Source organism: Phyllobates terribilis, unplaced genomic scaffold (genome assembly GCF_046119375.1).
Source record: "Phyllobates terribilis strain yellow unplaced genomic scaffold, ASM4611937v1 Scaffold_172__1_contigs__length_4051808, whole genome shotgun sequence".
NCBI lineage: Eukaryota > Metazoa > Chordata > Amphibia > Anura > Dendrobatidae > Phyllobates > Phyllobates terribilis.
In genome coordinates this window covers 3,482,576-3,495,130 of record NW_027362932.1, presented here as the reverse complement: position 1 = coordinate 3,495,130, position 12,555 = coordinate 3,482,576, and positions in this window count along the sequence as shown.

Genomic DNA, 12,555 nt, shown 5'->3' with positions numbered 1-12,555 from the left:
TTGGATTTCTACAAACAATTATTATTAGGGGACAATGGCCTATACCGTCACACCACTACTTCTATATGTAACAATGTGCTGCCAGGTTCCCATTACACAGAGTAGAGAGTAAATCTAACATTATCCTCCGTCCTCTGTAATATCTGGATATTCCTTGTAGAAGGTCGGGTGATCGCTCACCTGTAATCAGATCGCTGTTCAGCTCCGGCTGACTCCTATTAGGGTCAGGGATTTTCGGGGTCACATTTTGCCCATATTTGGCGTCGCCTCCTGTTGTTTCCTGATAGATATAATGTATATAATTACTATGTGGAAGATTTCACTAAATCACCAAATACATAAATCATGAAGGACTAAACCAACATTTACAGATGCACCAATTGTAACGATACAAATCCCGCGCCATCTTCAGACCTTTTCTCAGAAAGTCTCCTCAGATACGGTGGATTAAGATACGTCTATTAATATTGATCCTTACCGGGCGTTCCAATGAGCGTTCTAGTATAGACAGGACTTTTTCGGCCAGTTCTTTAAAGACAGCCAAATCTTCAGTCTGAGATCTTTCTTCAGCCTATAAAGAAGGAAAAATGGAAAGGAGAATTTTGAGATGAGAGCGATCAGAATGGAGGCGGAAATTGTATGTGACATCGGTTCTCTGTCTGCAGATACAATGACTACATACTGTATTTGGGGACTCGTTGTGTTTTACCGTATTTTTTGGACTATAAGATGCCTTTTTTTCCAAAATTTTTGACCTCCCTTCTAACACTCTCGCACCCCTCCAATCTATCCTAAACTCTGCTGTCTGACTAATCTGTGACACCCCAGGGGTCTGGTTGTCACAGTGATAGAGATATTACGTCTGAGAGCAGGTGGGAGGTCCTTTGGTCAGGGATCCTGTGCATGCCACACCTCCTGCCCAGCCTTGGGAGGGGAAGAACTTCCCCTGTATAAACCCGGGGCTGAGGCAGGGTTAGTGAGTCCAGGAAGAGTAGAGACAAGAGCAGCATAGGAAGCAGCAGAGTCACAAGGAGTCAGGGGCTGGCAGCTAAAGAGCTCGCCCTGACTAAGAAGATTCTTTACCGGACCCGGAGTCCGAGGCTGTGGGGACTAACTTCTACCCAGCAGCAGAATCCGTCAGGCAGGGGATTTCAGGTCCCCTGGCCCAGAAGCCCGAAGGCCCGGTCGCACGCGTGGGACCAGCACCGCCATCGTGGAGCGGAAGCCATTAGAAGGCCCCGAGTCACCGGCCATACGGGTGAGCACCACACGGTACACTCAGGGACGTGGGCTACTTACATCAGCTTCTAGCAAGGTAGCCAGAAGAGTACAGTCAGCTTGGGAGGCCTACAACTACGCCTGGCCAGGGGAGATCCCATCTGCTCAAGGACTGACCAGGCCCCGTTCGCTAGCAAGTACTCCGGGAGGGTCTATCGTTGTTACCAGTAAAGACCCTGAACGCTACCATACCGTCTCTGAGTGGTTCCTGCTACCCCCATCATCCACGTCGGCTGCCCTGAGGCCATACCCCTCCCGTTGGGGGTTATACTATCACGCTGCACCATCCTTCCACCGGCCTCAGCGGTCTGCCCTGCAGCAGCAGCCCCCTGGCTGCATTCAACGGGTGGCGTAGTCATCAACCATTTTCTACCGCTAACAGACTGCCGTCCAGTTTGACTCCCTGGGCACGGACCGGGTCACCGCCACGAGACTACAACCCTAAACAGATCCGGCTCCGGGTAAGCTCCCGCGTGCGCAACGCAGCGCGACACAGGCCCAGGGGCGCGTCAACTTTGGCGTAGTCGGCAGGATCACGTGCCCGCAACCACCGGGTACTGCGTGCCTGAAAAGCAAAGACTGTTCAAACTTACCAGTGGTGAAGATTCCCGCCATCGGTGAAGATTCCCGCCATCCGGCGCCATCTTCAGCCTTCTTCCCGCCATCCGTGGAGTTTTCCCGCCATTGGACGCCATCTTGAGGACGCCGCGCGGGAAGAAGAGGGGCGTGGACTCCGAAAGCGCGCGAGAACTGAAGCCCCGCCTCACGTCCGGACGTTGCGTAAGGTCCTGGAAGGAGCCCAGCAGACGCCGACGTCACAGGAGCGCGACGGAAGGTCCTCAACCCTGACGATCCACTGCGGAGCCGCGGCCTACGGAACAGGATCATCGCAAGGTAGGCCACGGTCCACTAGGGGGGAGGAAGATGTCGGATACGGAGGAGAGCTCCACTGCCTCAACCCCCGCCAGCGCTACCGCTGTTGCAGTTATGCCCTTCACCATGCCCTATATCCCGGGAGCAGCTTGGCTACCCCAGTACTCAGGGGAGTCACATACCCTGCATGACTTTAGAGAAAAGCTGGATAGCCTCTTCCAGGTGTACCCCCTCACAGAAGAGCAAAAAGTGAGCATCCTGGTGGCCCAACTAACTGGGGCAGCCAAAAGGGAAGTAAAATCCTGGCCACCTGGGAGGAAGACTGTCGCAGGGATACTAACCCGGCTGAAGGACACCTTTGATACCCGCACCTCAGCCGAGATTAAACTTAGATTCTACGGGTGCAAGCAGCGAGCGCATGAGAGTATAAGGGACTATGCACTCAACCTACAAGAGGCCCTGAGGGCCATTAAGCAGACCGACCCTAATGGAGTGGGAAACGAGGACAGGCTGTTGACCGAACAATTTATAGAGGGTTTATATTGCAATGCCCACCGCACCCAGTTGCGGGCAATGGCCTTACAGGACCCTCATCTAGAATTTGCACAGTTCAAGGACAGAGCCATCCGGGTGCTCCGAGAACCGGCACCAGGTGGCGTTGTGACCCACAGACGCCCCACTACCACTTACTACCAGGAGGCGGCGCCCTTGTCAGCAGGGCCTGTGGGAGCTGATGCGCAGGCTTTGGACAATGACCCGGCTCCAGACCTACACCATCAGGTCCAAGAGCTAGCTAAAAGCGTTGCTGCGCTAACCCGAACTGTGCAGTCTTTACAGGTTTCCACTCCAGGGAAGATCCAGCTGGCATCCGGACCGGAGGACATCCCGTGGCGTCGACCAAGGAGGACCCCACCGGCCAGAGGAAGACCCAGTGACCGATACAGCGAGGACGGACGACCCATCTGCCGCCGCTGCAATCAACCCGGACATATGGAAAGGTACTGTTCTTTAAACGGGCACAACCTGGGGTAGAGGGCCAACCCCCAGGAAAAAGATCACCAGGCCCATCGAACTGGCGCGACAGATATGTGGGAGGACGTCCAGTCTTGCCTGTGGTACTGGATGGCATTCCCATGAGTGCCCTACTGGACACCGGGTCACAGGTCACCACCATCCCGTACGTGCTCTTCAAGCAGTACTGGAATGACTCGGATATTACCCGCTACCCTGACGACGACTTGAGTATCATCGCCAGCAATGGTCAGCCCGTGCCACAGATCGGATTTAAAGAGGTGACCATCAAAATTGGTAGAGTCGAACTGGCCGCACAGGGACTGATCATTGTAGATATTGACAAACATGAGAGTCACCCAAAAATAACTCTAGGAACTAATGTAATTGAAAATTGTCTTGCAGAGGTGATTTTCCTTTTACAGCAGGTTGCCAAGAATGCCAGCTCCGGCGAGCAGCGGGTGCTCCAGAAAGAGATCCGGGCACTGATGCAACGGCAACAAGTGGAACTCTCCGGCGGTGAGATTGGTAGCGTAAGAATGTGTGACCCTTTTCCTATTGCCATGCCCCCAAAAAGTGAAATGATGATTTGGTGCCGGGCAGCTATTGGTCTGAGAGGTAGAGATTACCAGGCAATGGTAGAACCAGTTTACTCAGACAGTAGGCCCACCATTTTGACAGCACGGGGGGTGGTCAATGTACGCCATGGGAGGGTGCCCGTTCGCATAATAAATATCGGGGAGAGGGAAGTGTACCTGCCCCGGTATGCCACGCTAGCCAAATTATATACCACTAATCAAAATTCTATACAATCTGTGGAACCCTTGCCTCCATCTCACCCGGAGGAAGGTAACGGCTCTAAGAAAGACATGGAGGACTGGTGTCAGCAACTACATCTGGGTACTGACTCCACTCCCTCACACCAGAAACAAGGAGTCTATCGGGTGGTTCAAGAGTATGAGAGAGTGTTTAGTAAACACCCGTTAGACTTCGGGCGAGTCAAGGGGGTAGAACACCGCATCCCCACGGGAGATCATCCTCCCATAAAAGAGAGGTATCGACCCGTACCCCCTGCACATTACCAACACGCCAAGGGGATGCTTAGAGACATGAAGGAGGCTGGGGTAATCCGGGATAGCTGTAGCCCCTGGGCAGCCCCACTAGTTTTAGTCAAAAAGAAAGACAACACCATGAGGATGTGTGTAGATTACCGGAAAATCAACCGTATCACACACAAGGATGCGTACCCCTTACCAAGGATAGAGGAGTCATTGGCTGCTTTAAGATCTGCTAACTTCTTCTCTACCTTGGATCTCACTAGCGGGTACTGGCAGGTTCCTGTAGCAGAGGCGGACCGGGAGAAGACCGCATTCACCACCCCGATGGGACTTAGCGAGTTCACCTGCATGCCGTTCGGACTCTGCAACGCCCCAGGAACCTTCCAACGATTAATGGAGTGCTGTCTGGGCCACAGAAACTTCGAGACGGTCCTGTTGTACCTGGACGATGTCATCGTATACTCCAAAACGTATGAGGACCACCTGAAACACCTGGCGGAGGTGTTCGAAGCTCTGGCGAGTTACGGCCTAAAGGTGAAACCCTCCAAGTGTCACCTCCTGAAACCAAAGGTGCAATACCTGGGACACGTGGTGAGCGCTGACGGAGTGGCTCCCGACCCCGATAAGATCACCGCAATCAAAGGATGGCCAAGCCCTTCCAGCGTAAAAGAAGTGCGGCAGTTCCTAGGGTTGGTAGGCTACTACCGAAGGTTTATTCCCGGTTTCACCAAAAAGGCGGCGCCTATGCAGGACCTCCTGATAGGCCAGTCCCGGAAGGCCAAGAACCAGAAGCCGCCCTTCAAATGGGAAGAGCTAGAGGAAGAGTCCTTCCGCCAGCTGAAGATGGCCCTCACGGGGGATGAAATCTTGGCGTATCCGGACTATAGCCAGCCCTTCATCTTCTACACCGACGCCAGTAACGTCGGGCTAGGAGCCGTACTGTCCCAGATTCAGCAGGGGAAAGAGCGAGTAATCGCCTATGCCAGCCGAAAACTACGACCCACCGAAAGGAATCCCGAGAATTATAGCTCATTTAAGCTAGAGTTCCTGGCCATGGTATGGGCAGTCACCGAGCGCTTTAAGCATTACCTCGCTTCTTCCCGGTTCACCGTATACACGGATAACAACCCGCTGACACACCTGGACACGGCAAGACTCGGTGCCCTGGAGCAGAGGTGGATGGCCCGTCTGTCCAACTACGAGTTCACAATTAAATACCGGGCAGGGCGCTCCAATACCAACGCGGACGCCCTGTCCAGGATGCCCAACCTGCCGGACGGAGGAGAAGATCCGGAGGGACTGGAAGAAGTTGAACTCCCTGCGTTCCACCGTCATGGGACTATCCAGTATTCCCACCGGGTAAGGAGTAAGCAGGCTGCTACGTTGAACCCCTTACCTCACTACAACTGGGCGGAAACGCAAGACAGCGACCCTGCCGTCCGACTGGTGAAGGAGATGCTGACTCGCCCGGAGGCTAGCCTGGAATCAGACGCTCCAGAGGAAGCCAAACAACTATGGGCAGAGAAGAGTCGACTGTTCCTTTACAAGGGGAAGTTGTGCCGCAGAATGGTTAACTCCAGGACGCATGAACTACTCTGGCAAGTAGTGGTGCCACGAAGAGACGCAGCCATGGTGATGGAGGCATACCACGACGGAGCTGGACACTTCGGGTGGAAAAAGCTGGAGTTCCTGCTGCGCGAGCGGTTCCACTGGGTAGGCATGAGGGGAACCATCGAGAAGTGGTGCAGAGACTGTGGCCCGTGCAATCTGAGAAGGAAGGACCGGGCCAGCCAGAAGACTCCCCTGCAGTCCATCGTCACCCGGCAACCGTTGGAACTGGTAGCCTTGGATCATGTAAAACTGACCCCCAGCAGAAGTGGCTACGTCTACGCGTTAACCATCGTGGATCATTACTCCCGGTTTCTGGTTGTCGTCCCCGTCAAGGACTTAACGGCTCGAACAGCAGCTAGAGCCTTCCAGCAGCACTTTTGCCGTCCACACGGGTACCCGGACCAAGTGCTGACGGACCAGGGACCTGCCTTTGAAGCGGAGGTCTTCCAGGAATTCTGCAATCTGTATGGCTGCCGGAAGATAAGGACGACACCCTACCATCCGCAAACTAATGGACTTTGTGAGAAAATGAACCAGGTGGTAATGGATCTTCTAAAAACGTTGCCCCTGGAAGAACGAAGTCTGTGGCCTGAGAAGTTGCCCGATCTGGTGGACCTATACAACCACATCCCGGTAGGTTCCACCAACTGTACCCCGGCTTACCTAATGAGGGCAAGACCTGGTAAGTTACCTGTTGACCTGGAAATGGGAGTCCTGACGCCCGAGGACACTTCACCAGAAACGGACTGGGACACAGAGAGGCAGCAGCAGTACCGGAAAGTACAGGAGAGCGTGGAGCGAAGTCTCTGTCAGGCTAGGGAAAGACAAGAGAAAACTTACAACCAGTATGCTCCCGCTGTTCCCCTGGTACCCGGAGAGCAGGTCTTGAAGAGGAAGAGACGGCTCCACAAGTTGGACGACCAGTGGGAGAAGGACCCGTACACCGTACTGCCCTCAAGCCACGAGAACCCGAAGGTCTGTACCATCAGTAAAGACGGAGGGGAAACCACAGCCATTGTATCCCGGGACCACCTGAAGAAGTGTCCCGAACAACTGAGGAACCCTGAAGAGGAACAAGAAGACCATCGACCCGTGGGAGAAAGGGAAGATATGGTTAGTACCGTGCTCGGGGACTTCCCTCGGTCTTGGACTCAAGTCAATGGTGCAGTTGTGGTACCCGTACTCACCTTCCTCCAACCATCATCCCAAGAACCTACGGAGCAACGGGTAGAGCTGGAAGAGCAGCCGGTCCAGGAGGCAGAAGACTCCACCCAAGCGGAACAGGAGAATCCACCCTCTGCTTATAGTGAGCCTGCCGTACCCCTAGTGAGACAAAGAGCCGGTAGACAGCTGCCCAGTTTACCCTTGACAGCTCCTACACCCTGTAGTTCAGGGCCAGACAGTCAGCTCCGTAGGTCCACTAGGGCCACTAGAGGCCAGTTACCTGCACGTTGGAGGATCTAAATGTTTAAGTTGTTTTACAATGTTTACCTGTTTATTGTTGCTTGTGTGTAATTTTGTGTTTCTAGTTGTTTTTAGGAGTCTTCGGTGGATTTACCGGGAATCCTTTGTATATAGTTGGAGCGTAACCCAGGATGGACTAGAGACTGTTAAGGACTCGGGGTAGGACAGACCCCTACCTGGTTACGTCTCCCTGTGTTGGTGAAATGGACACCTTTGCTTTTCTTCAAAGACTGCACCCGGTTGCGGACATCCGTGACCATCTTATTGTGTTTCCTTATTGTATTTTATTGTTCTTTGATATACCTTGTTATATTTTTCTAAAAAGTGTTTAGTCCCGGAGTACTAAATTTCACTAGGGGGGAGTGTGACACCCCAGGGGTCTGGTTGTCACAGTGATAGAGATATTACGTCTGAGAGCAGGTGGGAGGTCCTTTGGTCAGGGATCCTGTGCATGCCACACCTCCTGCCCAGCCTTGGGAGGGGAAGAACTTCCCCTGTATAAACCCGGGGCTGAGGCAGGGTTAGTGAGTCCAGGAAGAGTAGAGACAAGAGCAGCATAGGAAGCAGCAGAGTCACAAGGAGTCAGGGGCTGGCAGCTAAAGAGCTCGCCCTGACTAAGAAGATTCTTTACCGGACCCGGAGTCCGAGGCTGTGGGGACTAACTTCTACCCAGCAGCAGAATCCGTCAGGCAGGGGATTTCAGGTCCCCTGGCCCAGAAGCCCGAAGGCCCGGTCGCACGCGTGGGACCAGCACCGCCATCGTGGAGCGGAAGCCATTAGAAGGCCCCGAGTCACCGGCCATACGGGTGAGCACCACACGGTACACTCAGGGACGTGGGCTACTTACATCAGCTTCTAGCAAGGTAGCCAGAAGAGTACAGTCAGCTTGGGAGGCCTACAACTACGCCTGGCCAGGGGAGATCCCATCTGCTCAAGGACTGACCAGGCCCCGTTCGCTAGCAAGTACTCCGGGAGGGTCTATCGTTGTTACCAGTAAAGACCCTGAACGCTACCATACCGTCTCTGAGTGGTTCCTGCTACCCCCATCATCCACGTCGGCTGCCCTGAGGCCATACCCCTCCCGTTGGGGGTTATACTATCACGCTGCACCATCCTTCCACCGGCCTCAGCGGTCTGCCCTGCAGCAGCAGCCCCCTGGCTGCATTCAACGGGTGGCGTAGTCATCAACCATTTTCTACCGCTAACAGACTGCCGTCCAGTTTGACTCCCTGGGCACGGACCGGGTCACCGCCACGAGACTACAACCCTAAACAGATCCGGCTCCGGGTAAGCTCCCGCGTGCGCAACGCAGCGCGACACAGGCCCAGGGGCGCGTCAAATCCACCTGTCCCCCCGCTATTCCCTGGCTTTTCCCCTCGCTCCGCCAATCCCTTCACTGGCTCCACATTACCCAGAGACTCCAGTTCAAGACCCTAACCTTGGCATGCAAAGCCACCCACAACCTGTCTCCTCCATATATCTGTGACCTAGTCTCCCGGTACTTACCTGCACGCAACCTCCGATCCTCACAAGATCTTCTTCTCTACTCCCCTCTTATCTCCTCTTCCCACAATCGCATACAAGATTTCTCCCGTGCATCCCCCCTACTCTGGAACTCTCCACCCCAGCATATCAGACAGATTATTAATAATAATAATTGTCTGAATGTAGCTTACCAGGGGGGTGGCTGTGGTGGAGTGAGGTCAGAGGAAGTAGGGTCACTGCTGCAGGAAGCCGGCAGTAGAAGTGGGGCGCTCCTGCGGGCCAGCGGGGTGTCCAGGAGGTGCGAGGCTGCGGGCCCTGGGCTTCAAGGAAATGTTAGCGGTGATTTAGGAGGGGAGTCCCCGCTCTGCCCATTGAATTTCTGGCGGTGGGCTTCAGGCAAATGGCCGCTGGAGGCAGTGCATGTGCAGATTTAGATCTCGGCTCAATGAGGAGCTGAGATCTCAAACTGCGTATTGGCCATCTCCAGCAGCCTACTTCTTGAAGCCCACTGCAGAGAAATCAATAAGCAGAGCAGGGCCTCCCCTCCTGAATTACCGCTAACATTTCCTTGAAGCCCAGGGCCCGCAGCCTCGTACCTTCTGGACACCCCGCTCCTCCCAGCTTGGAGCCCGCAGCAGCGCCCCACTCCTACTGCCGACTTCCTGCAGCAGCGACTCTGCCTCCTGTGACCTCGCTCCACTGCCACCACCCCCCCTCAGTAAGCAACCGAAAATTCGGACTATAAGACAGACCCCCATTTTATTATAATAAATGTTTTTCCTATTTACCTCCCAAAAAATTTTGGTGCGTCTTATGGTCTGCAAAATACGATATATTAGAAGAAAAAGCTTCTATCCCTCCATTATTATCTGTTAATATTGAGATGTTCTGTGCAGAGTGTCCGCCACTTACCTGGTGTAGTAATGTCCTGATGTTCTGAAGTAAATCCGTCAGATAGTCTGACGTTAGACGACGTTGTCGGTGTTTGGTCAGGCAATCCTTTACTAGCTCCATCACCAGCCGGTGAGTGAAGCTGAGGACGCCATCGGGTGGTAGAAGCACACTGTTAGGACGATTGATCATAAGGATCAACAATAGTGCTTTTACCTGAGAAATGTCCAAAACAATTCCAGCCATAGTGAAAAACTGCAAGTGCTATCAGTCACTATAGAGCCAAGAAAGGCACGGGTGAGCCTATGTGCATTGCATATATAGCGCCTGTGAGCAGTGATGTCACCATCACCTGTGATGTCATCACGGAATCTTGTGATAGAATCTTCACGGAGCAGCTCTGCGCAAATAGAATGCGGCCTGGTAATATATAAAGTGAAAACACCATACAATTAACTACCCATGTTATCATGGCCGTTCTATTTTATATCCAATTAGAACACAACCAGGATAAAGGTGTGTTCACAAGTTGTATTTTGGCAGCATTTTTTTTCTACCTCAAAAATCAAAGGAGGCAGGAAAAACGCTGCTTAAAATTCAGGTGTTTTTACTTGTGTTTTTTTTTCCATTCATTTGAATGGGTGAAAAATGCTGCAAAACCTCTGAAAGACTTGACAAGCTGCAGATTTAAAAAAAATGCAAAAAAACAGCATGTGAATGAGATTTCAGAAATGTCATTCACTAAGATGGTGCTGTAAAACACAGCATTTTTGCTGCAGAAGAAAAAACAGTGAATACACCCTAAAGATATCCTCAGTCATATTATGGGAAATATTGTATATTTCGCATTTATTAACTCACGTGTTTTTCTTCACCATAGAACTTTTAAGGCTGTGTGCCCACTATGCGTTTCTTAGGCGTTTCTGCAGCGTAACTTCCGCCGCGGAAACACTTAAAAAACGCTTGGTGATAGGTCTGCAATGGTTCCCAATGATAATCCGCATGTGCTGTGCACATGCCGCGGAGATTTCCGCTGCGGATTATCATTGCGGAAAAATCCGCAGCACGTCCTTTAATTTTGCAGAGTCGCTGCGATTTAGCCGCCATTGACTTGCATTGGAACGCATAACATCCGAATGACTAAAAATACACATGTGGATACTATACGACTCAATGCATGGATGGTACCCGGGTCAGGAGATGAAGAGACTCTCCTCCAGACCCGGGTACCATAGTACCTGTAGTTAAAATAGAATTAAAATAAAAAATAAACATATACTTACCTTCTGATGGCCCCTGTCTGCTCCCGGCGGTGCTGCTGGCTCTTCGGCTGCTCGCGGTGGTAAAAGGACCTTCCATGATGCCATTTAGTCATGTGACAGGTCACGTGACCGCTGACATCGGCGGTCGCGTGACCTGTCACATGACTAAATGACGTCATGGAAGGTCCTTTTACAGCACCGTGATCCGCCGAAGACACCGGACGCACCAGAGAAGAAGATCGAGGACCATCGGAAGATGAGTATAATGGGTTTTTTTTATTTTTCACCATTATTATTCTTTTTTTTTATTATTGATGCTGCATTTGCAGCATTGTAACTTGGTCACACTATATAAATCCATGCCGGTTGCATGGAATTATATAGTGTGACCAAGTTGTCAAGCATTTTTCCAAGTGATGCTAAAATCACTTGGCAAAGCGCTTGACAATCCAGGGAGATGCAGAAACGCTTAGGAAAAATCCGCAGCATTTCTGCATCGTGGTCATATATCCTAACTCATTGGCGAACTGTTATACAAGGCTATATTCACACTAGACGTTTTTTTAGCGGGCTTTTTTATGCAAATTTTCAGCTGTGTTTTACAGTACCAACAAAGTCTATGAGATTTCCGAAATCTCATGCACAAAGCTTGCTTATTTGTCCTCAGTATTTTGTGCTTTCCATGGCTTTTTGCAATAGAGTATGTCACTTGTTTCAGCGTTTTTCACCCATTAAAAAAAAGGGTGGTGGAAAAATATGCCGAAAAAAAGCCTAGTGTGAACATTTTGCTGCGTTTTTAGTGAAAAAAGCAAGTATGTGACACACATTTACTTTTGTGATTTTCCCAAGTTTAAACCATCTTGTCTTGGTCACCTGATATAGCAGCTTGGATTATTACAGTTTAATTAAATTAGTGATGCCTACAAAGTAAACATTGGTTGAGCTAGGTGTGAGATTGAACAACACGTGTGGCCCAGGGAGGTGTGAAAATGAACAATGCCTGAGCAACTCAATGGCAAACCATAATGTGAAAGTAAATAGTGTCCTACAAATTCAACTATTCCAGACCAATTCACCCCCCCCTATTACATTTGTAATGTGTACTTTTTCATGAACATATGTCTTGCAATGGTGACCTGTTTTCATGTGTCTATGGTGGAAGCAAAGCTGAACTTTGGGATCCTGAAAAACGCACCAAAAATGCACCAAGAACCACTGCAAAAAAACACACCAAAACCTGCGTTTTTGACGCTACTTCTTTCCTGCCAAGAGATTATGTTTTGCTGCAGAAAAAAAACACCTAGTGTGAATATAGCCTAAGACTTACTCTGCCAGCATTAATAGTCAATATTCTGTATACAAATAGGACTCCAATCCATGTATTCAGTTTATCATAAACAAGCCTGAGTTAATCTGCCAAATACACATAGTATGCTTTCTCATAGGTGAAATATAAATCCTGTTAAAGGTCCAAGTTGCAGCAGTTAAGTAGAACAAAACAGACCTCTTCATTCTTTGTAGGTGGAAAAACTTTCGAAATTTTCAGTGTATCAAGTACTTATACTCCTGACTGTATATAGTATAATTGCCGCACTGCTACATACAGGTGCTTCTCAGAAAAT